The 26,300-nt window shown below is 37.1% G+C and overlaps 1 long non-coding RNA gene across 1 annotated transcript in view; it reads left to right on the forward strand.

Annotated features, from left to right (window-relative positions):
• The window catches only part of LOC145537167 (uncharacterized), a 966,757-nt gene that overhangs the window by 678,639 nt on the left and 261,818 nt on the right, over positions 1 to 26,300 (forward strand). Inside the window, exon 7 of the long non-coding RNA XR_014076245.1 lies at positions 22,812 to 22,994. This is a non-coding gene — a long non-coding RNA (uncharacterized LOC145537167). The remainder of the gene's footprint in view (positions 1 to 22,811; positions 22,995 to 26,300) is intronic.

Genomic DNA, 26,300 nt, shown 5'->3' on the forward strand with positions numbered 1-26,300 from the left:
GGCTTCCAAAAGAATCAAGTGCAGTGTATTCAGAGTAGACTAGAAAGTGTGGGTTCTGCACTCAGAATAAACTAGCAGTGGACTCGATTAATTTTGTTTCACAGGGAATTCTAACTCAGGGAAATAAGTCTGCCATCCAAATATTTTTATTTCCAGGGATCTGAGTGAGAAGTAGAATCCACCTCTGTGGAAGAATTCAACTCTGGTGTGGAGTCAATAGTCTAAATTTATTACCTGCTTCCTTGGAATATGCTGCATGTCCCAAAATTCTCACTTAGTGCCCTGGTCTCTGTACACGAAGGCTGAATTACTGGCTGTTCTCTATCCTTAAATTCATTCCTTCCTTACTCTTGAGGGATTTGTTCCAGCATATCCATGCTCTCATGTTTTTGAGGAGACAGCAGGGAGCAGTCTTGAAGCAGGATCTTAGTTCCCTGCCCAGCAATTGGACCTGAGTAGCCTGGATGAAAACCAGGAATCCTAACTGCTAGTCCACCAGGGGCTAGAGGCTAGAAGTTGCTCTGGCTCTTGTCCCCGTTTGAAAGAAAGAATGTTTCAAGGAGGCAAAAACTGTAAAAAAAAAAAAAAAAAAAAAATAGTACAAGTTTATTATTATTAGCACAGCACAACATATGGAAAAGCACACAGAGAAGTAGTTTGTTTATTTGAGACAGGAGCAAGGAAGAAATATACACTTGGAGAGAAAGGGTGTGGGCATCCTCCCTAATGAGGAGAAGTATGCTACAGAGGTGATTTAAATCAATTACACAGGGCAGTTCTTCCAGGTCTTTGTTCTCCTCTGACCAGTTATCTCACTTCTTTGGCATACCTGGCCTGTCCAATCCCTCCCAACATGCGTGCACATTTTGCCAAGATGGATTCCAGTGCAAAGGCTAAAGGGAGTATGTTCACACTTATTACGGGGTGGAACCCCCTCCCTTTTTGATCCCCAAGGAGCATGTGCAATCAGAGCAGTTTCCTTTACCTCAAGAGTGATAGATGTGGTCCTCTTACCTCTTTACTCCAGCAGCGCTCAGTTCCTGCCATTAACTTTGTCCTTGGAATTTCCAGGGAAAGCAAAGCTCCAATTTACTCTGCCTGACAAACTCCAGCTGCTCTGCCCAGAGGCCCATCTGTCTCCTACCTCACTCATTCTGGCTTCTCCTTCCAATAGCTCCTTCGTTGACTTGAAGATTTTCATTATTGGGGAAATAAAGAATCTCCATTTCACTGTATTTCTCAAGCTAGCTATAGCCCTGTGTGTTTCTTGTTCCTACCTTTCAAACATCTGGCATCACATGGAAGTTTTTAGGCTGCCATTCTCCATTTCCTTTGCACTCATTCCCTTATTACTCTGAAACTCTGCTTTGTTCATTCAAAGAAACTTCCCTCTCTGAAAATTTTTTTTGAAAGGCCTTATTATTGAGAAATCCAATAGCTTGACTTCTGTCAACTTTTATCAAGATTTTCTGCTGACTTTGGCATTGTTGACTATTTCCTCTTGCATGTTTTTTCTCATATTTTAAAGAATGTTCCATCATTATTCTCTTTTAGCCAATCCAATGAAATATCTTAAATAACCCCTCTAACTTTGTAATATGAATATTTTCAACTTTTGATCCACGAATTCCATGCAAAGATTGAACTTTAATAACCTCTGAGTCCAAGTTTTTTTTTTCCTTTAGTTCCCTTCTCTCTTTTCTCTCAAATTATGTGTCTTAATATTTATAGAAGGAAGGGGGAGAAAATGGGCTTCCCTGGCAACTCAGATGGTAAAGAATCTGCCTGCAATGCAGGAGGCCTGGGTTCGATCCCTGGGTCTGGAAGATACCCTGAAGAAGGGAGTGGCAACCTATTCCAGTATTCATGCCTGGAAAATTTCACAGACAGAGGAGCCTGGCGGGCTGTAGTCCATGGGGTCACAAAGAGTCAGACACAACTGAGAGACTCACTTTCACTTTCACACAGGAGAGAAAAGATATTGTAGGTGGCTAGACTTATTTTCTAGGTTTGATCTTGAAACTACATAAATATTCTGCATAATTATAAAGAATCGTTTTAAAAGGTAATCAACAAACATCAAAACAAAATGAAAGAAATGAATGTAATGGTGTTGTGATGTTTTTCCTATTATCCTGAAGCTATCCTGTATGTGTTGTGGGATTAAGGAAATTAATAATTATATTGACGTCATTGAGAACCCAAATACCTGTGACATGAAAAAGGAGAAGCACACGTAAGTTTGATGAGATTAAATAAAAATGCTATATTGTGGCATATCTGAATTAGAATTATCTGTGCGTATGCAAGATCTATTTTATCTCAATAATGACAAAAAAAGCATTTCCTAGCTCTGCAACAAGGAAAGGTCTAGGAACAATGGAAAAACAATAACAAAGAACATTTTAAGTACCTAGATTGTGATCTCAAAATTCTGCTTCCTACTAAAGGAACCATGGCTTCTGGGAGAAGAGCTTGATCCATGGTTTAGAACAGGGAATGTGAAAGACAGTAAGGGACATATTTTCAAGAAAACAACAAAGCTCTATCATCACTATTAGGGTCATATCAAAAAGAGCTAACTTGAAGAATCTCCCACTGACCACCCATATGGGAAAATTTACAAGTGATCTTAATACATCAACTATGTTGAATGCATGAGTCCATAATGGTAATAAGAAAAGCATATTGTCACCTTTGGAGCATACTACAAACATAACACATAATTTTAAAAGCTATTATACAAAAGAAGAATCAAGGATTTTTTCTACTTTTCCTCTATGAACTATATTTTGGGTAATCAGATAGATGATAAAGATAAGTTTCTCTTTATAGAAGAGTTTGAGCCAATAAATAAAAGACTGGTAAAGTTAGAAGATCATCAGTTTGCAAATCCTAACGCATTGTTAGATTTACAACAGATACAATCAGACCTTATGTGCTCCTTCATGGAAATTTACTATAACACTTAGGAAGTATTCTTAACCAAAAAAGAAAAAAAAAAAAAAAAAAACAAATCTGAATCTAATGAAGCCTCTTGTTCCTGCTACTAATTTACAGTAAATTCAGTGAAGAGAGGAACATGTTTAAAAATACTACAGGAATGCAGTTGGCAAAACTATGAGAAACTATACAGGACAGATGATCCAGTTTCTTCAAGAAATAAAGTACAAAGGAAGAAAAAGAGGAGATGGAGAGGTAACCTATAGATTAAATGAGATAATCAATTGCAATGTGTGCACATTATATGTATACTGATTTGCATAAACAGACTTTTAAAAAATTGATCAGGCAATGTGCTGTGCTTAATTGCTCAGTCCTGTCTGACTCTGCGGCCTGCCAGCGCCTCTGTCCATGGGGGTTCTCCAAGCAACAATACTGGAGCGGATTGCCATGCCCTCCTCCAGGGGATCTTCCCAACCCAGGGATCAAACCCAGGTCTCCTGCATTGCAGGCAGATTCTTTACCAACAGAGCCACCATTGATTAAATATTTGATGATAATATGATAGTACAGAATTATGGTTTGGGGTTTTGGGTGGAATAATAGCATTGAAGCTATGTTTTAAATAGAGTACTTGTCTTTTGGAAATACATAGTGAAATACATAGGGATTACATGATATGATACCTTGGGTTTGCTTCAGTATAATCTAGAAGAGAGGAAGTAGGTTGGATTTTAGATGAAATTAAGATTAGTAATAAAGCAATAATTGTTTCATCTAGTAATGGGCACATAGAGATTTATCATTCACTTTTCTCAATTTTGTATATGTCAGAGATTTTTTTATAGTATAAAATTTTAAAAGAACTAATATAATTTTAAAAGAGATTTAAATTCTTAATTACTTAATAAAGCAGGGAACCTGAATCAATTCAGTTCAATTCAGTTGATCAGTCATGTCCGACTCTCTGTGACCCCATGGACTGCAGCAAGCCAGGCCTCCCTGCCAATCACCAACACCCAGACATTACTCAAACTCATGTCCATTGAGTTGGTGATGCCATCCAACCATCTCATCCTCTGTCGTACCCTTCTCCTCCTGCCTTTAATCTTTCCCAGCATCAAGCTCTTTTCAAATGAGTCAGCTCTTCAAGTCAGGTGGCCAAAGAATTGGAGTTTCAGCTTCAACATCAATTCTTCCAATGAACATTCAGGACTGATTTCCTTTAGAACGGACTGGTTCGATCTCCTTGCAGTCCAAGGGACTATAATGGGAAAGACTAGAGATCTCTTCAAGAAAATTAGAGATACCAAGAAAACATTTCTGGCAAAGATGGGCTCAATAAAGGACAGAAACAGTATGGACCTAACAGAAGCAGAAGATATTAAGAAGAGGTGGCAAAAATACACAGAAGAACTGTACAATAAAGATCTTCATGACTGAGATAATCATAATGGTGTGATCACTCACCTAGGGCCAGACATCCTGGAATGTGAAGACAAGTAGGCCTTAGGAAGCATCACTATGAAAAAAACTAGTGGAGGTGATGGAATTCCAGTTGTGCTATTTCAAATCCTAAAAGATGATGTGAAAATACTGCACTCAATATGCCAGCAAATTTGGAAAACTCAGCAGTGGCCACAGGACTGGAAAAGTTTTCATTCCAATCCCTAAGAAAGGCAATCCCAAAGAATGCTCAAACTACTGCACAATTCCACTCATCTCACATGCTAGCAAAGTAATGCTCAAAATTCTACAAGCCAGGCTTCAACAATACGTGAACCGTGAACTTCCAGATGTTCAAGCTGGTTTTAGAAAAGGCAGAGGAACCAGAGATCAAATTGCCAACATCCACTGGATCATCAAAAAAAGCAAGAGAGTTCCAGAAAAACATCTACTTCTTCTTTATTGACTATGCCAAAGTCTTTGACGGTGTGGATCACAACAAACTGTGAAAAATTCTTAAACAGATGGGAATACCAGACCACCTGACCTACCTCTTGAGAAATCTGTATGCAGGTCAGGAAGCAACAGTTAGAACTGGACATGGAACAACAGGCTGGTTCCAAATAGGAAAAGGAGTACATCAAGGCTGTGTATTGTCACCCTGCTTATTTAACTTATATGCAGAGTACATCATGAGAAACGCTGGGCTGGAAGAAGCACAAGCTGGAATCAAGTTTGTTGGGAGAAATATCAATCACCTCAGATATGTAGATGGCACCACCCTATGGCAGAAAATGAAGAACTAAAGAGCCTCTTGATGAAAGTGAAAGAGGAGAGTGAAAAAGTTGGCTTAAATCTCAACATTCAGAAAACAAAGATCATGGCATCTGGTCCCATCACTTCATGGCAAATAGACAGAGAAACAGTGGAAACAGTGGCTGACTTTATTTTTCTGGGCTCCAAAATCACTGCAGATGGTGATTGCAGCCATGAAATTTAAAGATGCTTACTCCTTGAAGGAAAAGTTATGACCAACCTAGACAGCACATTAAAAAGCAGAGATGTTACTTTGCCAACAAAGATCCGTCTAGTCAAAGCTATGGTTTTTCCAGTAGTCGTGTATTTTGTGAGAGTTGTACCATAAAGAAAGCTGAGCGCCAGGGAATTGATGCTTTTGAACTGTGGTGTTGGAGAAGACTCTTGAGAGTACCCTGGACTGCAACGAGATCGGACCAGTCCATCCTAAAGGAACCTGAATGAAAAACAGTTAGGATATGGTGTAAGAACAGATTACATTTGTAATCCAGTTCAGTTCAGTCCCTCAGTCCTGTCTGACTCTTTGCGACCCCATGGACTGCAGCACGCCAGGCCTCCCTGTCCATCACCAACTCCCGGAGTTTATTCAAACCTATGTCCATAGAGTTGGTGATGGTATCCCACCATCTTATCCTCTGTCATTCCCTTCTCCTCCTGCCTTCAATCTTTCCCAGCATCAGGGTCTTTTCAAATGAGTCATTTCTTTGCATCAGGTGGCCAAAATATTGGAGCTTCAGCTTCAACATCAGTCCTTCCAATGAACACCCAGGACTGATTTCCTTTAGGATGAACTGGTTAGATCTCCTTGCAGTCCAAGGGACTCTCAACAGTCTCCTCCAACACCACAATTCAAAAGCATCAATTCTTCAGCGCTCAGCTTTCTTTTTTTTTTTTTATTTTAAATTAGTTTATTTATCTATTTTTTAACTTCACAGTATTGTATTTGTTTTGCCATACATTGACATGAATCCACCATGGGTGTACATGTTTTCCTCTTCCAGAACCACCCTCCCACCTCCCTCCTCATCCCATCCCTCCGGGTCATCCCGGTGCACCAGCCCCGAGCACCCTGTATCATGCATCGAACCTGGACTGGCGATTCGTTTCACATATGATAATTTACATCAGCTTTCTTTATAGTCCAAGTCTCACATCCATACATGACTACTGGAGAAACCATAGCCTTGACTGGAGGGACCTGTGTTGGCATAGTAATGTCTCTGCTCTTTAATATGCTATCTAGGTTGGTCATAACTTTTCTCCCAAGGAGTAAGCGTCTTTCAATTTCATGGCTGCAGTCACCATCTGCAGTGATTTTGGAGCCCCCCAAAATAAAGTCAGCCACTGTTTTCACTGTTTCCCCATCTATCTGCCATGAAGTGATGGCACCGGATGCCATGATCTTTGTTTTCTGAATGTTGAGTTTTAAGCCATCTTTTTCACTCTCCTCTTTATTTTTCATCAGGAGGCTGTTTAGTTCTTCTTCACTCTCTGCCATAAGGGTGGTGTCATTTGCATATCTTAGGTTAGTGATATTTCTGCCAGCAATCTTGATAATGGGAAATTTAAAAAATGTTTAAACCTAAGCATAAACATGACCAGAAAGGGAGGCACAAACCTGCTTATAGTCTAATGGTAGGCTATAAAATATTCTTGAAAGACATAATAGATCTAAACATTTAGAAGGATATATTATCTTCATTGAGAGAATACAGCATGATAAATACACCAGCTTTTCCAAAGTTGATTTATGTCCATTTTCCCTAAGTTAATCTGTGAATATAATGAAATCCAAATAAAAATGCAATTTTTCTTTAGTTAGGCAAGTTAGTTATAAAGTTTATCTAGGAGAAAATATCTGGCAAAATCCTAAAAATGAAAAAAAAATACATAGGTAGTGAAAAGTAGACCATACCCAATTTTAAACACATTAACAATGCCTAAATAATTAAAATGATGTGGTATTAGCACATGAATAGATATACAAATAAAAAAGAAATCCAGAAACAGACCTAAACATATATAGAAATTTAGACTTTTAGAAAAATGATAAGTTTTTTTTGAAATCAGTGGGGAGATCATCTTTTTAATATGTTATTGGGACCGCTGAAATTATAAAAATATAGCATCAGCTCAGTTTGTCACACCATTTCAAATGGATCAGAGATTTAATGTACCAAATAAAACTATTCAAGTAGTATAAGAAGCCATAGATGGATACCTTATTAACTGTGTTGTTATCCCTTTGTTTCATTTCTTGGAGTGGAGAGAATTTCCCATGGTAAATGCTTTGATGTGCCACCTAGATCCTCTTCACGAATAAAGAGTGTACTACCCTAGCATTGGGAGTCCTTTGATCTACACCTGTTAGTCCCAAGGATTCTGTTATGGACTGAATGCTTGTGTCTCTTCTATGATTCGTATATTGAATCCCTAACCTCTAACACTATGGTATGGAGAGATTGAGGCTCTGGGAAATAACTAAGCTTAGATGAAGTTATAAGAGTGGAGTCCTAAAATGGTATTACTAACAGTATGAAAGAAGAAGATAGGACAGAGCTTTCTTTCTGTATGCATACAAGGAGGTCACGTGAGTACAGAGATGGCAGCCATCTGCAAGCCAGGTACAGGACTCTCACCAAGAACCAAGTTGTCTGGCCCTTTGATGTGGGACTTCCCACCTTCCAGAACTCTGAGAAAAAAGTGTTTGTTATTTAAGCCACCCAGTCTGTGGTATTTATTATAACAGCCAGAGCTAAGACAGATTCTTTAATAAAGTCCAGCACTATAGTTTCCAAGTCAGAGTCATTTTTCCAGGGAACCTAACCGGAGATATTTCCAATGGTTAAAAATACAGAAGCAATAAAAGCAAAGACTGATAATTTGATTAGAAAGACAGAGTTAAAGATATATAGACAAATATTTTACAAAGCTGTTGAACAGAAAAAGAATAAAAACCACAAGCAAAATATAAATTGGGAAAAATATGTGCAAATATCACAAATGATATCTCTAACATTTAAAGAGTTTCTAAAAATTGGAAAAATATCAAATCTGATTTTATAAAAAGAGCAAAAGATATGAACAGTAGTTCACAGAAAAAGAAGTACAAATGATCCTTACCTTGTAAAACATTCTCAGTTTCAATCATGATAACAGAGATGTAATTAAAACTACACAAATAGTGTTTCATATTCCCTACTGGGCAAAATTCAACATAATCTGTAACCAGACTGTGTGGAAACAAGGGCTCTCTTACATTGCTGCTGATAATGATGCTTCTCATATGGAAGAGAAGTTGGCAATATCTAACCGTATTGTTTATTTTTTTTAACTTTTGATTCAGAGTTTCCACCCAGGTAGGACTCTCCCCCAAAGATCGGGAAAAAATATGAACTCATGTATGCCCACGGAGAAGGCATTGGCAACCCACTCCAGTACTCTTGCCTGGAAAATCCCATGGATGGAGGAGCCTGGTAGGCTGCGGTCCATGGGGTCGCTAAGAGTCGGACACGACTGAGCGACTTCACTTTCACTTTTCACTTGCATGCATTGGAGAAGGAAATGGCAACCCACTCCAGTGTTCTTGCCTGGAGAATCCCAGGGACTGGGGAGCCTGGTGGGCTGCCGTCTATGGGGTCGCACAGAGTCGGACACGACTGAAGCGACTTAGCAGCAGCAGCAGCAGCATGTATGCCCAAAGTTGATTGCAGCACTGATTGCAATAGGAAAAAATGGGATTTGGTTTTATTTAGAAAGAAACAATAGAAGAATAAGCAAAAGCATTTTTTTTTCTAATGGCTGTGTATGGAGGATGGAGGGAAGATAGAAAAGGAGACAGAATTAGAAACCAGATCTCTCTGAATGTACCTTGCTGTATAATTTTGACTTTGCAACCATATAAATGGTTTTCATAATTGTCAAACAAAGTTAAGTCAGGAAAAGAATCTCTCAAATGAAAAACTAAAACAAATGAGCTCCAAATGTCTATCTAATTGGTAGTATAACCATGATGAAAAGAATTATTTCAAGTGATTAAAATACAATATTTTTGACTCTAGTAGAATAAATAATTATAAATAAATCTTACATGTGGTCAGAAGTTTTTTTATTAGTAACAGTTTTAACTGTTGTTATGAAACTATGGTGCACAGAAATATGGCAGGACAGAGTATATAAATAATTATGCTCATGTCATATAGGAAACAAGATTTTAAACATAAGAAAAAAGATTCAGAAAATCAAAGAAGTTATAAATAAAAAGTCTAGAAGTTTTAAATTTGAAATAACAGTATGAATATAAAGACTAAGGGATTGTGTCGAAAGAGTACACCCTAAAATAGGAAAATTTGAGTACCAAAACTCAAATCATTAATGTAGTACTCTGTAAAATATCATCAATTGTAAAAATTCCATGACTTCATAGAGATACTAAAAATATGTCAACTTCATTGGTCCCTTTTGGAAGTTATTACATCAACTCAGTATTCAAAATAATGGTCAGCAGTAAGAATCAATAATTTGTACTACTTTTTATGTGCATTTCAAGATAACGGAATAACTAATGACCATTCTCCTTGACTGAAGAATCCTAGCTAATAAATGCTTTTCAAAAAAACAATAAAATTTAAAAGTCCCTACTTTGTACTACTTTAGAATAATGGATGTATGTCAAAATTATTGATAATGCTAAAATTACTAGATAAATGATGGGAACTTTATAATAGATAAATCAGGCTTGTGAAATCTTAACCCACTTACCAATATTAACATCACTAGAATTACCTTCCAGGTGATGCCATCAGGACACAGCAGCACCTATGAATATTCTCACCAAAAAAAAGCAAATTAAGCCTGGATCTAATCAGCCTAAAGAGCCCACACTATGAAAAGGAATCCTAGAGGTTGTTTTCTGCAGATACCCCGAGACTAGTTCTCAGCACCTAATAATAATAATTAAAAAATTCCTCATTATTTTTGAGGATGTCTCTCCCAAACCACATTTTTGTTCAACTCAATGTTGTTACTCAGTCGCTTAGTCATGTCTGACTCTTTCCGACCCCACAGACTGCAGCACACCAGGCTCTGTCCTCCACTGTCTCTCAGAGTTTGCTCAAATTCATGTCCGTTGAGTCGATGATGCTAACTCAATCGAGAACCAACTCAATTGAAAAACTATTAACTCTTAAGTCATATAAGGCAAAAAATTAATTCTCTGTGAGGAAGGAATGCTTTTGGTGCTGGAATCCTTCTGATGTTACTTGGCAGCCAGCTCTTAAATGAGATGAGGAGCTGTGTGTTACAAAATCTACACAAATCCATAGGACATGGAATAAGCAACGCTATAAACTAGAGAAATAGGAGACAGGCAGTTACACCTACTGTGACCCGGCATCACCGACTCAATGAACATGGGTTTGGGTAGACTCTGGAAGTTGGTGATGGATAGAGAGGCCTGGCGTGCTGCAATTCATGGGGTCGCAAAGAGTCGGACACGACTGAGCGACTGAACTGAACTGAACTGAACATCTTGAAAGATCATCAAGTTGAATTTAAGGATCAATATAATTCTCACTTATCCGTTTTATTGCATTGAATTAAAACAAGTAGAATAATTTATTCATATTGTCATTGATTGTAGCTGATTTCTTACTACAAATCTGTATTCAGAAACAAATCTATTCCATTACAAATGTATTTAACTGTCATATGAAATCAAACATTTCTCAAATCTGCTTTTCTACTTTGGCATATCTTAGTTCCTTATCATAAGCCTGCGTTTGTTGATTTTGTATGACTAGTGACTTATTTCCCCATAAGTTAAATACAGAATTTATGTATGAGGAACCAGAAAATTTAACAGAAAAAAAAAAGATTGATCAATTTGGCTCTTAAAATCATGTATAATAAGATTACATCTTATAGGCAGAGTAAAACATTATGTTAGAGCTACCAAATTTTATTCTAAAATTTCTACTACGTATGTTAAAAATGCCCTAAAGAAAAAGCTCATGTCACTTTTATTTGTGATTATAGTTAATGTTTTATAAATACTTTGGTTACTAAAACAGTTTATAGGCATTTCAAGAATGATTATAGGAAAACAAACTAACTTTAAAAGCTGTGATGCTTCCCTGCTGTTAAAGCAAAGAAGAATTCAAGAATATTATTTGGAATGGAAGTCTAATGAAGTTTCAATGGGAAAAATATGTGGAAATATTAACGACATCTCAATTAATTTGGTTTTTTTGTTCTAAAGTTTGGTTTTCCTTGTGGAAAAGAATCTCATAACCACTGGTTTTCATTCCTTATCTGCCCTTTCGATCGTCGTGCCAACATTCTAACACGCTCCCAACCAGCATGACGACCTCAGAGGATAAACAGTACTCCAGAGATCGATATCCTTGTTTTCACACCTTGAATGAAGCACATATGCTACACTTTGCTTGCTTCTTTTCTGTTTTAGAAAAGAGCCAGTCATAGAGAAAAGTCATACAAGCCTTAAACTTCTTAATGCCCTATTGAAACAATATTTTCACTTCTAGGAATTGACCCTGTTAAAAAAAAAATGGACAAGTGTGTAATTATATGTATAGGATTATAATATATGCTATTATAGTCATACTTATATATTACCTATTACCATTTATAATGCAAAAAATGAACAAACTAAATGTCTAGCAAGGGGGATTGTTAAATAATTGAGGATAACCCATATAATAGTATATAAAGAGGTCACTGAAAATGTATCAGTGTATATTTGGTGCTAAGAAAAGAAGTTGCTAATCAATAAGCTTACAGTTTCAGTAATTCAAGACAAACAGATTCCAGAGATCTGCTGTACAACATAGTGCCTATAGTTAACAGTACTGTTGTTGTTGTTGTTGTTGTTGTTTAGTTGCTAAGTCGTATCCGACTCTTTGTGGCCCCATGGACTGTAGCCTGCCAGGCTCCTCTGTCCATGGGATTTCCCAGGCAAGAATACTGGAGCAGGTTGCCATTTCCTTCTCCAGGGGATCTTCCCGACCCAGGGATCAAACCCACATCTCCTGCATTGGCAAGTGGATTCTTTACCACTGAACCACCAGGAAAGCCCTTAACATTACTATATTGTACACTTAAAATTTTGTCAGAAAAGTAGATCTCATGTGTTTTTATAAGAGTAAAACATATTTAAATGATTGTAGTCATGTGTAGTCTTAAAAAAACAGGTTACAAATATCTTCCGAATAACACCTTGTTTTTTCTCTCTGTGTGTATGTATGTGTGTGTATGTAATACAGATACATCTAAATTCTTGAAGGCTGTAAAATAAAATGGTAAAGGTTACTGCAAACACCATGAGGACAGGAAATTTTCAATATATTCTATTTACTGCTGAACCTGAAGTGCCTGAAACACTGCCTGGCACATAGAACACAGTCAGTAGATATCTGTAGAATTAACGAAGAATTACATGGCTATATCTAACCACTGAATTACAAATATTTGTGTCTCCTTATTTTCTAGTTCTGTCATAGTGTTGATTAATATTAATCTGCAATAAAAGTTCCTCAATAAATATGTACTGTTATTCCATCTTTCACTTTGGTTAAAAAACTCTTAGAGTTCCTATTAATCTTTTTCAAGAATCCCAGAAGCAATTTTATATATGTGTGTGTGTATGTGTGTGTGTGTGTGTGTGCATGCACACCCGTGTGTCAGACAAAATCATACATAACTATTCCAAAGTGTATAAAAAGTATATTTGTGGAAACATTTACTTTCTGAAAGATATATTACATTTATGTTTATACTGTTGATTTTGTTGACATTTAAATCTTTGAAATGAGTGTATCTATTGGCAAATCACTGTGACTTTTTATTTTGAAAAGTAAAAAAAAAATCTTTGAGATAAAAGTCTGTGTACTCTTCCTGTTGTGAAGTAATTTAAATCAATACTCCTTACTTAACAACTAAACTTTCCCAAGGGCCTTGATTTTATGTGGCATCTCAGAGATGTAGCATGCACCATTACTCTTTAAACATCTACTTTAATTGTGCTTTTAATTTTGCAGACTTTACATTGAGACCTAGATATGTTGACAGAGCAAATGAACTACAAATCCTATCCTTTGTACTTTGTCACTCTAACTGTTTGGGAAATTAGGTTCAGGTTTGCAAAGAGTAATGTTGGTGCCAAAGTTCTTTAATCCTGACTGTAACATGGATGGAATGCAAATATTTTCAATGCACAATAATGAGATTTGTCTCCTTTATTTCTGAAGTGATGTCCTTACTAAAAATGTTCTGTTCTAAAGAAGATGTGACACATTGTAGACGCTTCTGCCTATAGCTGTCATTTAGAATTCTTCAGGCAAGGGAGAGAGGCCAGATTCTGGGTCCTCAAGTTGGCTTGTAATTTTCCAATAGCCAACAAACAATATGTTTGAACTTGGATTATTAAATGTAAAGTGGGATTTTAACTATTAGCAAGGTCTATTTTAAATTGTCCTCAAACCCATGTATTTTAATAACTGAATTGCTAAAAGCACTTTATTATCTGGGGGCATGCTTAAAGAATGCAATTTGTTTTTAACTTCTTATTTTGTATTGTGGTATAGCCAATTAACAATGTTGTAATAGTTTTGGGTAGTTTCAGGTGAACAGCAAAGGGACTCAGCCATGCATATACATGTAACCATTCTCCCCCAAGCTCCCCTCCTATCCAAGCTGCCATGTAACACTGAGGTTCTTGTTGGTTATCCATTCTAAATACAGCAGTGTGTACACATCCATCCCAAACTCCCTAACTAGCCCTTTCCCTCATCCTTCCCTCTACCTCAACCATACATTTATTCCCTAAGTCTGTAAGTGTAAAAGAATGTAGTTCTGCAGTTAGATTTGGGATGTATGAGAGGGAGTTTTATGACGTGAGCCATTTACTTTAATGCTCAGGTACAGACTGAGAAGCAAATTCTAAATTTACAACTTACCAGTAAAGTAAATATGTAAATTCCTCAGTTCAGTCATGGGAAGAAATTTCAAAAAGTGATTCAGGATATTACAATGAAAGAAAAATTAATGGAAGGAAATTATGTCTGATCACTGAAGCATGGGTATAGAATGAAACCATGCATAGATTAGGGACTCAAGAAAGAGACTCATGAATGTATAAAAATTCAGAGGATATTCATAAAGGTTTAGGGATAGAGTTTGCCTCGGAGTAATATCATCTTTTTGTAGTTGGATTTATTGAGGTATAATTTACATATAGTAAAAGTCATCCTTTTTAGATAAACAGTTCAGTGAGTTTTGACAAATATGTTCATTATGTAACCACCACCACCACGTTCCAGATACGGAATCTTTTCATCACTCCCTCCCAAGAAGTTCTTTTCTTTCATATTCAGTTCCCTACTCCCACCTACAGCCTGAGGCAACCACTGATCTGATTTCTGTCCTTATATCTTCACCTTTACCAAAATGTCATGTAAATGGAATCATGGTTATATAGCCTTTTGTATTTTCACCGAGTGGAATGCTTTTGACATCCACCCATGTTGTTGCATGTATCAGTAGTTCATGCATTTTTATTGCTGCCATTCCATTGCATGAATGTATCCATTCACTGACTGATAGACTTTTGAATTGTTTCCAGTATTTTGCGGTTACAAATAAAACTGTTATAAACATTTCAATATGAATCTGTGTGTAGACACATTTTCACTTTTCGGGGTAAATACCTAAAAGTGAGAAACTGCCAATCTGTTTTCTAAAGTAGTTGTACCATTTTGCATTCATTTTAGCAAAGTATGAGAATTCCTGTTGCTCCACATCTAGATAATTCTATTTGCTCCACGTTTCCTTCAGCATTTGACATTGTGAGGTTTTGTTGGCTTTTTTGGTTTTCTTTTGTATTAATTTAAGCCATTCTAATAGGGCTGTAATGGTATCACATTGTGGTTGTGTTTTGCATTTCCCTAATGACTAATGTTGCATGTGCTTATTTCTTCTCCATATCTCTTCTTCAGTGAAATGTTTATTCAAATTTTTGAACATTTTTAATCAGGTTTATTTATTTTCTTATTATTAAGTTGTGACAGTTCTTTATATATTCTGGATATATCTTTTGTCAGATAGGTGTTTGTAAATATTTTCTTCCAAACTATCTATCTCTTAATTCTTGCAGAGAATTTTGTTATTTTTTTTTATTTTTTATATAATAGATCTTTAGCTAAGTCAAAGTCAGAAATATGTCTTCCGTTTTCGTATAGAACTTTCATACTTTGAAGGGTTACATTTAGGTCTATGATCCATTTCAAGTTAATTCTTTTATAATGTATGAGAAAATGCCTGAAGTTTCTCTTTTTTTAATTTTTAAAAATTTTTAATTGAAGGATAATTGCTTTACAGAATTTTGATGTTTTCTGTCAAACCTCAACATGAATAAGCCATAAGTATACATATATCCCCTCCCTTTGGAACCTCCCTCCCCATCCCACCCCTCTAGGTTGATACAGAGCCCCTGTTTGAGTTCCCTGAGACATAACAGCAAATTCCCATTAGCTATCTATTTTACATATGATGATATAAGTTTCCATGTTATTCTCTCCATACATCTCACTCTCTCCTTCCGTCTCCCCATGTCCATAAGTCTGTTCTCTATGTCTGTTTCTCCGTTGCTACCCTGCAAGTTTCTCTTTCCTTCCTTCTTCTCTCCTTCTTTCCCTCTCCTCTTCCTTCCTCTTTTTGTCTTACACATGTCCAATTATTCCTACACTATTCTTCCACTAGTTGAAAATGCTATCATTTATTCATTGAATTACCTTTGCATCTTTGTCAAAAATCAATTTATCATATATGTGTCGGTCTAATTCTGTACTCTCTATTGATTTGTATGTCTAACATTACAACAATACCACAAGTCTTAACTACTCTAAATTTAGAGTTAATCTTGAAATGAGGTAGTCATCCAACTTGTTCGTCTTTTACAAAGTTGTTTCTGTTCTTCTGATTCCTTGTTTCTCCACACATCATTTTTAAATTGTAAAATTCAAATAATGTGTAGGCTATAGAAATTCACAGATTATTAAGAACAATACAAACAATGCAAACGTATTTGTTTATACAAATTAAAATCCTTCTAAACCTAGTGAACCAACTAAAAGGGCATAGGAGAGAAAATTTAAGGAACTATAAGTCGGAGATATCTACACAAATGTAACAGAGAACCTCAGGGACCACAACTACTATCATAGATTCCAAAACTAATTTAAATATGTTTATTGCCAAATTAATCTCTTCACTTGCATTGTATTTTGTTAAATATTTCTGAGAAATAGCTTTCTGTACAGTTTGCGGCAAAAGGAATTTCCAGATGCATGGTTACTAACAATATTGTATGTACTTTCCTCCCTACCTTGCCTTCTTGTTTCTATTTTTAATGAAAGTAAATGTATCCAAAATATATTTGACATTTCCAAAGTATTAGAAATTTTGTAACTTCTCATGATGTGTGAACAACAGAAAGCTCATTTGATGCTTGCCTGATAAAACAATTGTCACTTTGTACTATGATCTAGGTCATTGGCCAGCAAATCAGGACCCATGGGCCTAATTCTAGCCTGTGCCTACTTTTGTAATTAAAGCTTTATTGGGATACAGCCATGCTAATTTGTTTATGTATTATCTTTGACTGCTTTCATGCCACAGGGGCAGAACTGAGTAATTGCGACAGAGACCACATGGCCCACAGAGCCTAAAATATTTACTATCTGGCCCTTTACTGAAATAAATTTGTAGAGAAGCTTCAGGGTTAAGTAAGGAAAAGAGGATTGAAGAACTATTGTGGGGAAAAAATGAGGGTGTCTGGGTATCATTTACCAAGGACAGATATAAAGGATGGAAAAGTCTTTAGGGTCAAGCTCTGGAGAGTTTTTAATCCAAGATTAAGGGACACTGATTCTGTTATTAAGGCGATAGACAAAGACAAAGTTTCTGAGAGGCAAAGTAACAATCAGATGTGTGATTATAAAAGCAGTAACTTCTGAAATATGGATAAGGAAGTAAAAATATGCTATTACCATTGTCTTGATGAGTCATTATGGAGCCAGCAGGAATTTTAAAGATATGTTTGAGATGAAGTTAACAGAATATAACGGCTTATTGGTTGTGAGGTCAAGAAAGGTGATGCTAACTTTGCTTGAGATTGGCAATCCAATTAACTGGAGCTAGGGCACTTTTGGATATGCTATTGAGCTGAGATATTTGTGAGAATTCTACATGGAAGTGTCCATTTGGTAGCTGGAAATAGGAAAATGAAGCTCAGGCAAAATAGTAGCTCTCCTATTAGTACCTTGATACCTCTGTCTTGGCCCTGCATTTTGCTATAGATTGATGAAAGCCACAGTGATGAGTTTAGCATTAGTAACAAAATGAGAAAGTAATTTTAAAGTGCAATACTGATTCAAATATGGCAACAAATTGAGCACTGACAGGGTTGTTACCACTGGAATAAAATAGGAGGTGAAGGAAACACTGCCTTACATGTAACATTTCAGCTCCTAATACTAGTTATTGTTTATTGTTCTGTTTTGAAAGACATAAATTCTAAATTCTTCATGGATAACAAGGTAAAGGCAAGTCATACATATGTTCCTTGGATACTTGGATACTATAAAAGCCAGATATGTGCTTCATGCCTGATTCAGTCAGAATTGCTATATTCCCTAGTAATGAATTGTAATTTTAAACTTTATCCAGTGGTTTAATTAAAGAGATAAAATGCTTCTATCCCCAGCTTATCAACTCAGTCTATAACTGATACTAAGAGTTTCTGTATTGTTTTTCTTATAAAGACAATGGATTGTCCTTGACTGGTAGTTCTGTAAGGACCCTTTATTCCAGTGAATCTTAGAAGCTAGCATAAATTTAGTGTCAAAAGTGCAAAGGATTTTAAGCTTCATATAATGTTATTGTTAAAGTTTTAATTTGCATCAGTTTAATTCTCTTGTAAGTTGTCACACCCTATTAAAGATGTGCTTCATCATATGCTGAAGGAGCAAATTAAGTCTGAGGTACAAAATAATGTGGATTTTTCGGAAAGGCTATCAATCTATGGGTCCAAATTCAGCCATGTTGACTTCAGTTCAGTTCAGTCTCTCAGTCGTGTCTGACTGTTTGCGACCCCATGGACTGCAGCATGCCAGGCCTCCCTGTCCATCACCAACTCCCAGAGTTTGCTCAAATTCATACCCATTGAGTCAGTGATGCCATCCAACCATCTCATCCTCTGTCGTCCATTCTCCTCCCGCCTTCAATCTTTCCCAACATCAGGGTCTTTTCCAATGAGTCAGCTCTTCGCATCAGGTGGCCAAAATATTGGAGTTTCACCTTCAGCATCAGTCCTTCCAATGAATATTCAGGACTGATTTCCTTTAGGATGGACTGATTGGATCTCCTTGCAGTCCAAGGGACTCTCAAGAGTCTTCTCCAACACCACAGTTCAAAAACATCAATTCTTTGGCACTCAGCTTTTTTTATAGTCCAACTCTCCCATCCATACATGACTACTGGAAAAACTATAGCCTTGACTAGATGGACTTTTGTTGGCAAAGTAATGACTCTGCTTTTTAATATGCTGTCTAGGTTGGTCATAACTTGCCTTCTAATGAGTAAGCGTCTTTTAATTTCATGGCTGCAATCACCATCTGCAGTGATTTTGGAGCCCCCCAAAATAAGTCTGCCACTGTTTCTACTGTTTCCCCATCTATTTGCCATGAAGTGATGGGGTCAGATGCCACGATCTTAGTTTTCTGAATGTTGAATTGTAAGCCAACTTTTTCGCTCTCCTCTTCCACTTTCATCAAGAGGCTCTTTAGTTCTTCTTCGCTTGCTGCCATAAGGGTGGTGTCATTTGCATATCTGATATTTCTCCCGGCAATCTTGATTCCAGCTTGTGATTCATCCAGTCCAGCATTTCTTATGATGTACTCTGCATATAAGTTAAATAAACAGGGTGAGAGTATACAGCCTTGACGTATTCCTTTTCCTATTGGGAACCAGTCTGTTGTTCCATGTCCAGTTCTAACTGTTGCTTCTTGACCTGCATACAGATTTCTCAGGAGGTAGGTCAGGTGGTCTGGTATTCCTATTTCTTGAAGAATTTTCCACAGTTGTTGTGATCCACACAGTCAAAGGCTTCAGCATAGTCAATAAAGTAGAATAAAGATGTTTCTCTGGAACTCTCTTGCTTTTTTGATGATCCAGCAGATGTTGGCAATTTGATCTCTGGTTTCTCTGCCTTTTCTAAAACCAGCTGGAACATCTGGAATTTCATGGTTCATATACTGTTGAAGCGTGGCTTGGAGAATTTTGAGCATTACTTTGCTTGAGTCTGAGATGATTGCAATTGTGCGGTAGTTTGAGCATTCTTTGGGATTGCCTTTCTTAGGGATTGGAATGAATACTGACCTTTTCCAATCCTGTGGCCACTGCTGAGTTTTCCAAATTTGTTGGCATATTGAGTGCAGCACTTTCACAGCATCATCTTTTAGGATCTGAAATAGCTCAACTGGAATTCCATCACCTCCACTAGCTTTGTTCATAATGATGCTTTCTAGGGCCCGCTTGACTTCACATTCCAAGATGTCTGGCTCTAGGTGAGTGATCACATCATCATGATTATCTGGGTTGTGAAGATCTTTTTTGTACAGTTCTTCTGTGTATTCTTGCCACCTCTTCTTAATATCTTCTGCTTCTGTTAGGTCCATACCATTTCTGTCCTTTATTGTGATCATCTTTGCATGAAATGTTCCCTTGATATCTCTAATTTTCTTGAAGAGATCTCTAGTCTTTCCCATTCTATTATTTTCCTCTATTTCTTTGCACTGACTGCTGAGGAAGGCTTTCTTATCTCTCCTTGCTATTCTTGGGAACTCTGCGTTCAAATTGGTATATCTTTCCTTTTCTCCTTTTCCTTTTGCTTCTCTTCTTTTCACAGTATTTGTAAGCCCTCCTCAGAGAGCCATTTTGCTTTTTGCTTTTCTTTTTCTTGGAGATGGTCTTGATCCCTGTCTCCTGTACAATGTCAGGAACCTCCATCCATAGTTCATCAGGCACTCTATCAGATCTAATCCATTCAATCTATTTCTCACTTCCACTGAACAATCGTTAAGGATTTGATTTAGGTCATACCTGAATGGTCTATTTTGACCTCACTTATGATTAATTTTTATATCTCTTAGGAACCGAGAATAACATTCTCTGGACATCAAAGATTTGGAAATGGTGTCAGAATTTCACAGTTCTCTTGAAAATGCATAAATAACAGTGTTTTTCATGTTGAAATGTTTGTCTTCTTGCTGTTGTCCTTATGGTGCTACTTTCCAGTATGTTCATTTGCATTTGACTTTCCACCCTTACACAATAATGCCTTAAAACCTAGATCAGATAGATCATGAAGCTCTTCAAATTCAATGGCTCTTGCTTATTTCAGAGTAAGAGTACCTAAAAGGACTTACAAGGCCCTACATGATCTAGGTTTTCATTCCCTATCTGACTCCATCATCTATTTCTCTCACCTGCTCTCATTCTAATATAGTTACACTGACTCAGCATTCCTTGAAAATGCCTCTGAGCCTTTACACTTGTTTTATCAAACTCCTTAGAACATTTTACTGCCACCTATTTATATTATTTACATAGACTGCTTCCTTTCCTCCCATGTCTCTTGAAAATCATCTTCTCACTGACAGTTTTCTTGAATGCATATAAAAAATTTGAACCTTTCTTTCCTCAGCACTTCCTGTCTCTCTTAGTTTTCCTTTTAAACCTTGATCATTGTCTTATATAATGCATATTTTACCTATATTTCTTTATTTTATCTGCCTTTCCCCAACTAGAATACAAGCTCCATGAAGACAGAAATGTTTGTCTATTTTAACTTCTAAAGCCATATGCCAAAACAGGTCCTGATACAAAGTGAGATTTCAGCCAATATTTGCCAGATGAATAAATTAATTTGAATCTGCTGTGTCTGGTTTAGTGTATGCAACTTTTTCTTCCCTCTTCCCTTTCTACCTCTTTTCTCCCTTTCTTCCCAAGTGGGGCTATAGAATAAAAGGAGCTATCTTTTACCAGGGTTGTAAGTTTCTGGGAAACTTTATCTCAGAGATAAACCAAATGGAAAGACAACCCAGTTGATTATGCTAAAGCGAATATGGGAATGTCTATCGTGGCCTTGCAGCTGTCTTGTTTTAGAAAGATAGAAGCTATGGGTTTTCTTAAATTAGGGTATTGTCTTTCTTCTGGGGAGGATGCATAAAAAGCCAAGTTACTACATGTATACAAAGGACATGGTCTAATGACCTATCCATGTCTCCACTATGTTCTTCCCAATACCTTGTACAAAGCCTTAAACTAATCAGTTCAGTTCAAGTTCAGTCACTCAGTCGTGTCAGACTCTTTGTGACCCCATGAACTGCAGCACGCCAGGTCTCCCTGCCCATCACCAACTCCCGGAGTTCACCCAAACCCATGTCCATCGAATAGGTGATGCCATCCAGCCATCTTATCCTCTGTCGTCCCCTTCTCCTCATGCCCCCAATCCTTGCCAGCATCAGGGTCTTTTCCACTGAGTCAACTCGTCACATGAGGTGGCCAAAGTGTTGGAGTTTCAGCTTCAACATCAGTCCTTCCAATGAACACCCAGGACTGATCTCCTTTAGGATGGACTGGTTGAATCTCCTTGTAGTCCAAGGGACTCTCAAGAATCTTCTCCAACACCACAGTTCAAAAGCATCAATTCTTCGGCACTCAGCTTTCTTCACAGTCCAACTCTCACATCCATACATGACTACTGGAAAAAACATAGCCTTGACTAGATGGACCTTTGTTGGCAAAGTAATGTCTCTGCTTTTTAATATGCTGTCTAGGTTGGTCATAGCATTCCTTCCAAGGAGTAAGCGTGTTTTAATTTCATGGCTGCAATCACCATCTGCAGTGATTTTGGAGCCCAAAAAAATAAAGTCTGTCACTGTTTCCACTGTTTCCCCTTCTATTTCCCATGAAGTGATGGGACCAGATGCCATGATCTTAGTTTTCTGAGTGTTGAGCTTTAAGCCAACTTTTTCATTCTCGTCTTTCACTTTCATCAAGAGGCTCTTTAGTTCTTCTTCACTTTCTGCCATAAGGGTGGTGTCATCTGCATATCTGAGGTTATTGGTATTTCTCCCGGCAGTCTTGATTCCAGCTTGTGTTTCTTCCAGCCCAGCGTTTCTCATGATGTACTCTGCATATAAGTTAAATAAGCTGGGTGACAATATACGGCCTTGACGTACTCCTTCTCCTATTTAGAACCAGTCTGTTGTTCCGTGTCCAGTTCTAACTGTTGCTTCCTGACCTGCATACAAGTTTCTCAAGAGGCAGGTCAGGTGGTCTGGTATTCCCATCTCTTTCAGAATTTTCCACAGTTTCTTGTGATCCACACAGTCAAAGGCTTTGGCATAGTCAATAAAGCAGAAATAGATGTTTTTCTGGAACTCTCTTTTTCGATGATCAAATACTACTCAAAAAATTGGCAAAAGAAAGAAGGCTAGGATAACTAATTCTTTCTATTCCCACAGGACTACTCGTCACCTCGGCAAGAGATCTTCCTCCCGTGAAACAAGCAGAATGGGTGTGGTTGGTGGCCATGTTCAAAACCCATCCTTGATATTGACTTCCACAATGCAAGCATTCAAGGTGTACCGCTTCCTGTGAGAATGTAAAATGGCAGCTCTCTATGGTGGCCTCCTTGGGTACCAAAGGTAAGGAAGTAAAACCAGCTGTCTTGGACGTTTTAACAATTCTTTGAATGCCAAGTATGGTGACTTCAGACGCTATGTGGAATGTAACGAGGTCTATCGCTGTGGGAGCTAATTAGATATTCCAGGCCATGTAACTTGTATTTCATAAACCAGAAACTTTTAATGGGCCTTTTTATTTCCTTCCGGTGTTCCTTCCTTCCTTCCCACTATAGGTTGTTGCTCAAGTATCTCTGGCCATTGCTAATTATCTATTTGCCTCAGGCAATACAGGATCTGACTGTCAGTCCAAGAGCAGCCTTGGGCAAAATAATTCACAACTATATTTACCCCAAATTATTCTTTTGGTTCTCTCTGTAACAACACTTTCCATCATCACAGTTACCTTGGTGCTTTTAAGACTTTTTCACTGCTTGCAGCTGTTTGATCCCATTCATCCCTCTGTATGTTGAACTGTTAGATGTTAGACTCTGAGTCCCATGGGTCTGCATTTATTCTTAGCTAGCCCAGGGAATTGATACTCCAATATTTTCCAAGATTATAAAATTAAAAATGCATTAGTCTGAATTAAGGAACATCTCAGCTGCCCTCAACTTTTAGAATCTTATTGAATGACTGCATAAATATTTTATCCTTATTTGTTCCAAAAAGAAGTTTTGGCACCTGACAAGGCAAATACAATATGACAATATAATATATTGAAAATAAGTGATGGAGATTTGAGATGAAAGACTATGAAATTCATATTTGCCTCGTACCCGTCTAGATTTCTTTCTAAAATAAGAAGGAAAAGAGTTTTCCAAGAGTAAGAGTGAAAAAAGTGGGAGAGTAGGTCATGAAAAACTGAGAGATTTCAAAAAATGACTTCATGAAGGTGCACCAATGGGAGTTTTAAAGGGTACTTATAAAGATTACCTGGGTTTCCTAAGTGGCTCAGTGGCAAAGAACCTGCCTGCCAATGCAGGAGACATAGGTTCTGTCCCTGGGTTGGGAAGATCTCCTGGAGAAGGAAATGACAACCCACTCCAGTATTCTTGCCTGGGAAATCTAATGGACAGAGGAGCCTGGAAGGATACTGTCCATGGGGTTGTGAAAGAGTTGGGCATTATATAACAACTAAGCAACAACAACAACATAAAGGTTACGTAAGTGAGCATGTGAATAATCAGAGTAGTATTAAGATTACTGAGCAGCACTACATGCATCCTATGCGATAATGGAGCAATTGCTTCAAAATTGTAGTCCATGTTCCTATACTGAGAAAAACACATAGATGTAAAGAAAGAATGAAAACATCCAAGGATTCGTAAATTTTATTTCTTACACACCTTTTCTAAAGAGTATCTCAAGGATGAACTCTGCCCAAAAAACAATTTTTTTGAGAGTAAACCAAGCAAGAATAATGTATGGGAACTGGGAAACGATGGCTCCAATTCAAGTAAGTGCTGAAGTGACATCTCAACGTGACAGCAGTTTGGCAGGCTTGCAGAACAACCAATCCAGTTTGGATCTAGTCGATAGAGACTCTAGGAGGAAGGTTTCCAGGCAGTAGGATGGGGGTGGTGGTGGAAGAAATTGATAGACTAGAATGTGTAATTCAGCACTTGGAAAAAAAGAAGGGAATTATGAAGTTAAATCATGCAAGAAATAAGCAAAGGTGATTTGAAACTCCAGGGGGGGGAAAGAAAGCCTGAAAACTATATAAAAAGTCATGAGGGATCTAACTGTGAAACAAATTGTACTATGATGTTCAGGAGTTATATATATATATATATATATATATATATATATATGAACTTATGAACAATACTTATTTGCACTTGAACCAATCCTCTTCATGTGGCTTGAGGATCATAGTATTGAGCTCAGGGTGAAGGGAATGCAGTCTTAAAATAGAACTTGGCCTGTACTGAAGGTATTTATGTTGTCCCAAGAATGAAAATGCTCTTTATTGGTTTTGAGGTTTTACAATCATTCTATGAAAAAATTATGGGATTTCCCAGGCAAGAATAATGGGATGGAGATACTGATGGAGGTTAGAAGAAGAGATACTGATGGAGGTTAGAAGAGCTGGTGGAATATTCTGTTTAATGCTACAAATGTGACTAATTAGAGAATTAAGCTCAGTAAAAAAAAAAAAATGGAGGAGGAAATAGAAAGGGGAAAATTAGTAAACTAAATCCACATCTTTCAAAGGTAAGAAAATATATTGATATTATTTAGAGATATGGAGATTACCATCATAAATTCTCTGAGCAGAAACACTTAAATAAGTTGTGTTGTGAAAGTGGTACTGCAGTAGTAAGGTAAGGAGTGAGAAACTATTGTCATTGCACCTTTTCTGTTTCTTTGTTTTAAAGTATATATCTCTCCTTTTTTTTATTAAAAAAAAAATTAGAGTGTAGTTGATTTGCAATGTTGTGTTAGTTTCAGGAGTACAGCAAGGTGATTCAGTTACACATATACACATATTCATTCTTTTTTCAGATTCTTTACCTATATAGGTTATTACAGAATATTAAGTAGAGTTCCCTGTGCTATACAGTATGTCCTTGTTGGTTATCTGTCTTATATATAGTAGTGTGCATACGTTAACCTCAAACTCCTAATTTATCCCTCCTCCCCCCACTTTTCTCCTTTGGTAACCATAAGTTTGTTTTTGAAATCTGTAAGTCTGTTTCTCTTTTGTAAATAAGTTCATTTGGATCATTTTTAAAAATTAGATTCCAAGTGATATCATATGATACTTGTCTTTGTTTGGCTTACTTTGCTTAGTATGACAATCTCTAGGTCCATCTGTGTTGCTGCATGTGGCTTTATTTAATTCTTTTTTATGGCATTGCTTCTAGTGTTATAGCAGACTAAGTGTTCCAAGGGAGTACAGCATATTCAAATATGGATCCACCACATAGTAGTGGACTTAAATAGAAAGCAGGAGAGTATCCCAATAAGCCCTCGAACCCGAAAAGAGGTTTGAAGTATGAGCTGGGAGTATAAAATGGAGGATAGCTGGGAAAGAGAGGGATCCTGAGTATGGATGAGAATAGAAGCACTGTCTGTATGGATACTGTGAGCTTTGGTCCAGAAGCAAAGTAGGGAAACTAAAGGTAGGATTTTATACTAAGGTGAAACTTTTATTTTTATTTTTAATTGAAAGATAATAATTTTACAATATTGTGTTGGTTTCTGCCATACAACAATGTGAATCAGCTATGTGTGTGTGTGTGTGTGTGTTCAGTCATGTCTGACTCTTTGCACCCCCATGGACCCCTCTGTCCTTGGAATTTTCCAGGCAAGTATATTGGAGTG

Source organism: Giraffa tippelskirchi, chromosome X (assembly GCF_054371585.1).
Source record: "Giraffa tippelskirchi isolate mGirTip1 chromosome X, T2T-mGirTip1v1.2.pri, whole genome shotgun sequence".
In the NCBI taxonomy this organism is placed as follows: domain Eukaryota; kingdom Metazoa; phylum Chordata; class Mammalia; order Artiodactyla; family Giraffidae; genus Giraffa; species Giraffa tippelskirchi.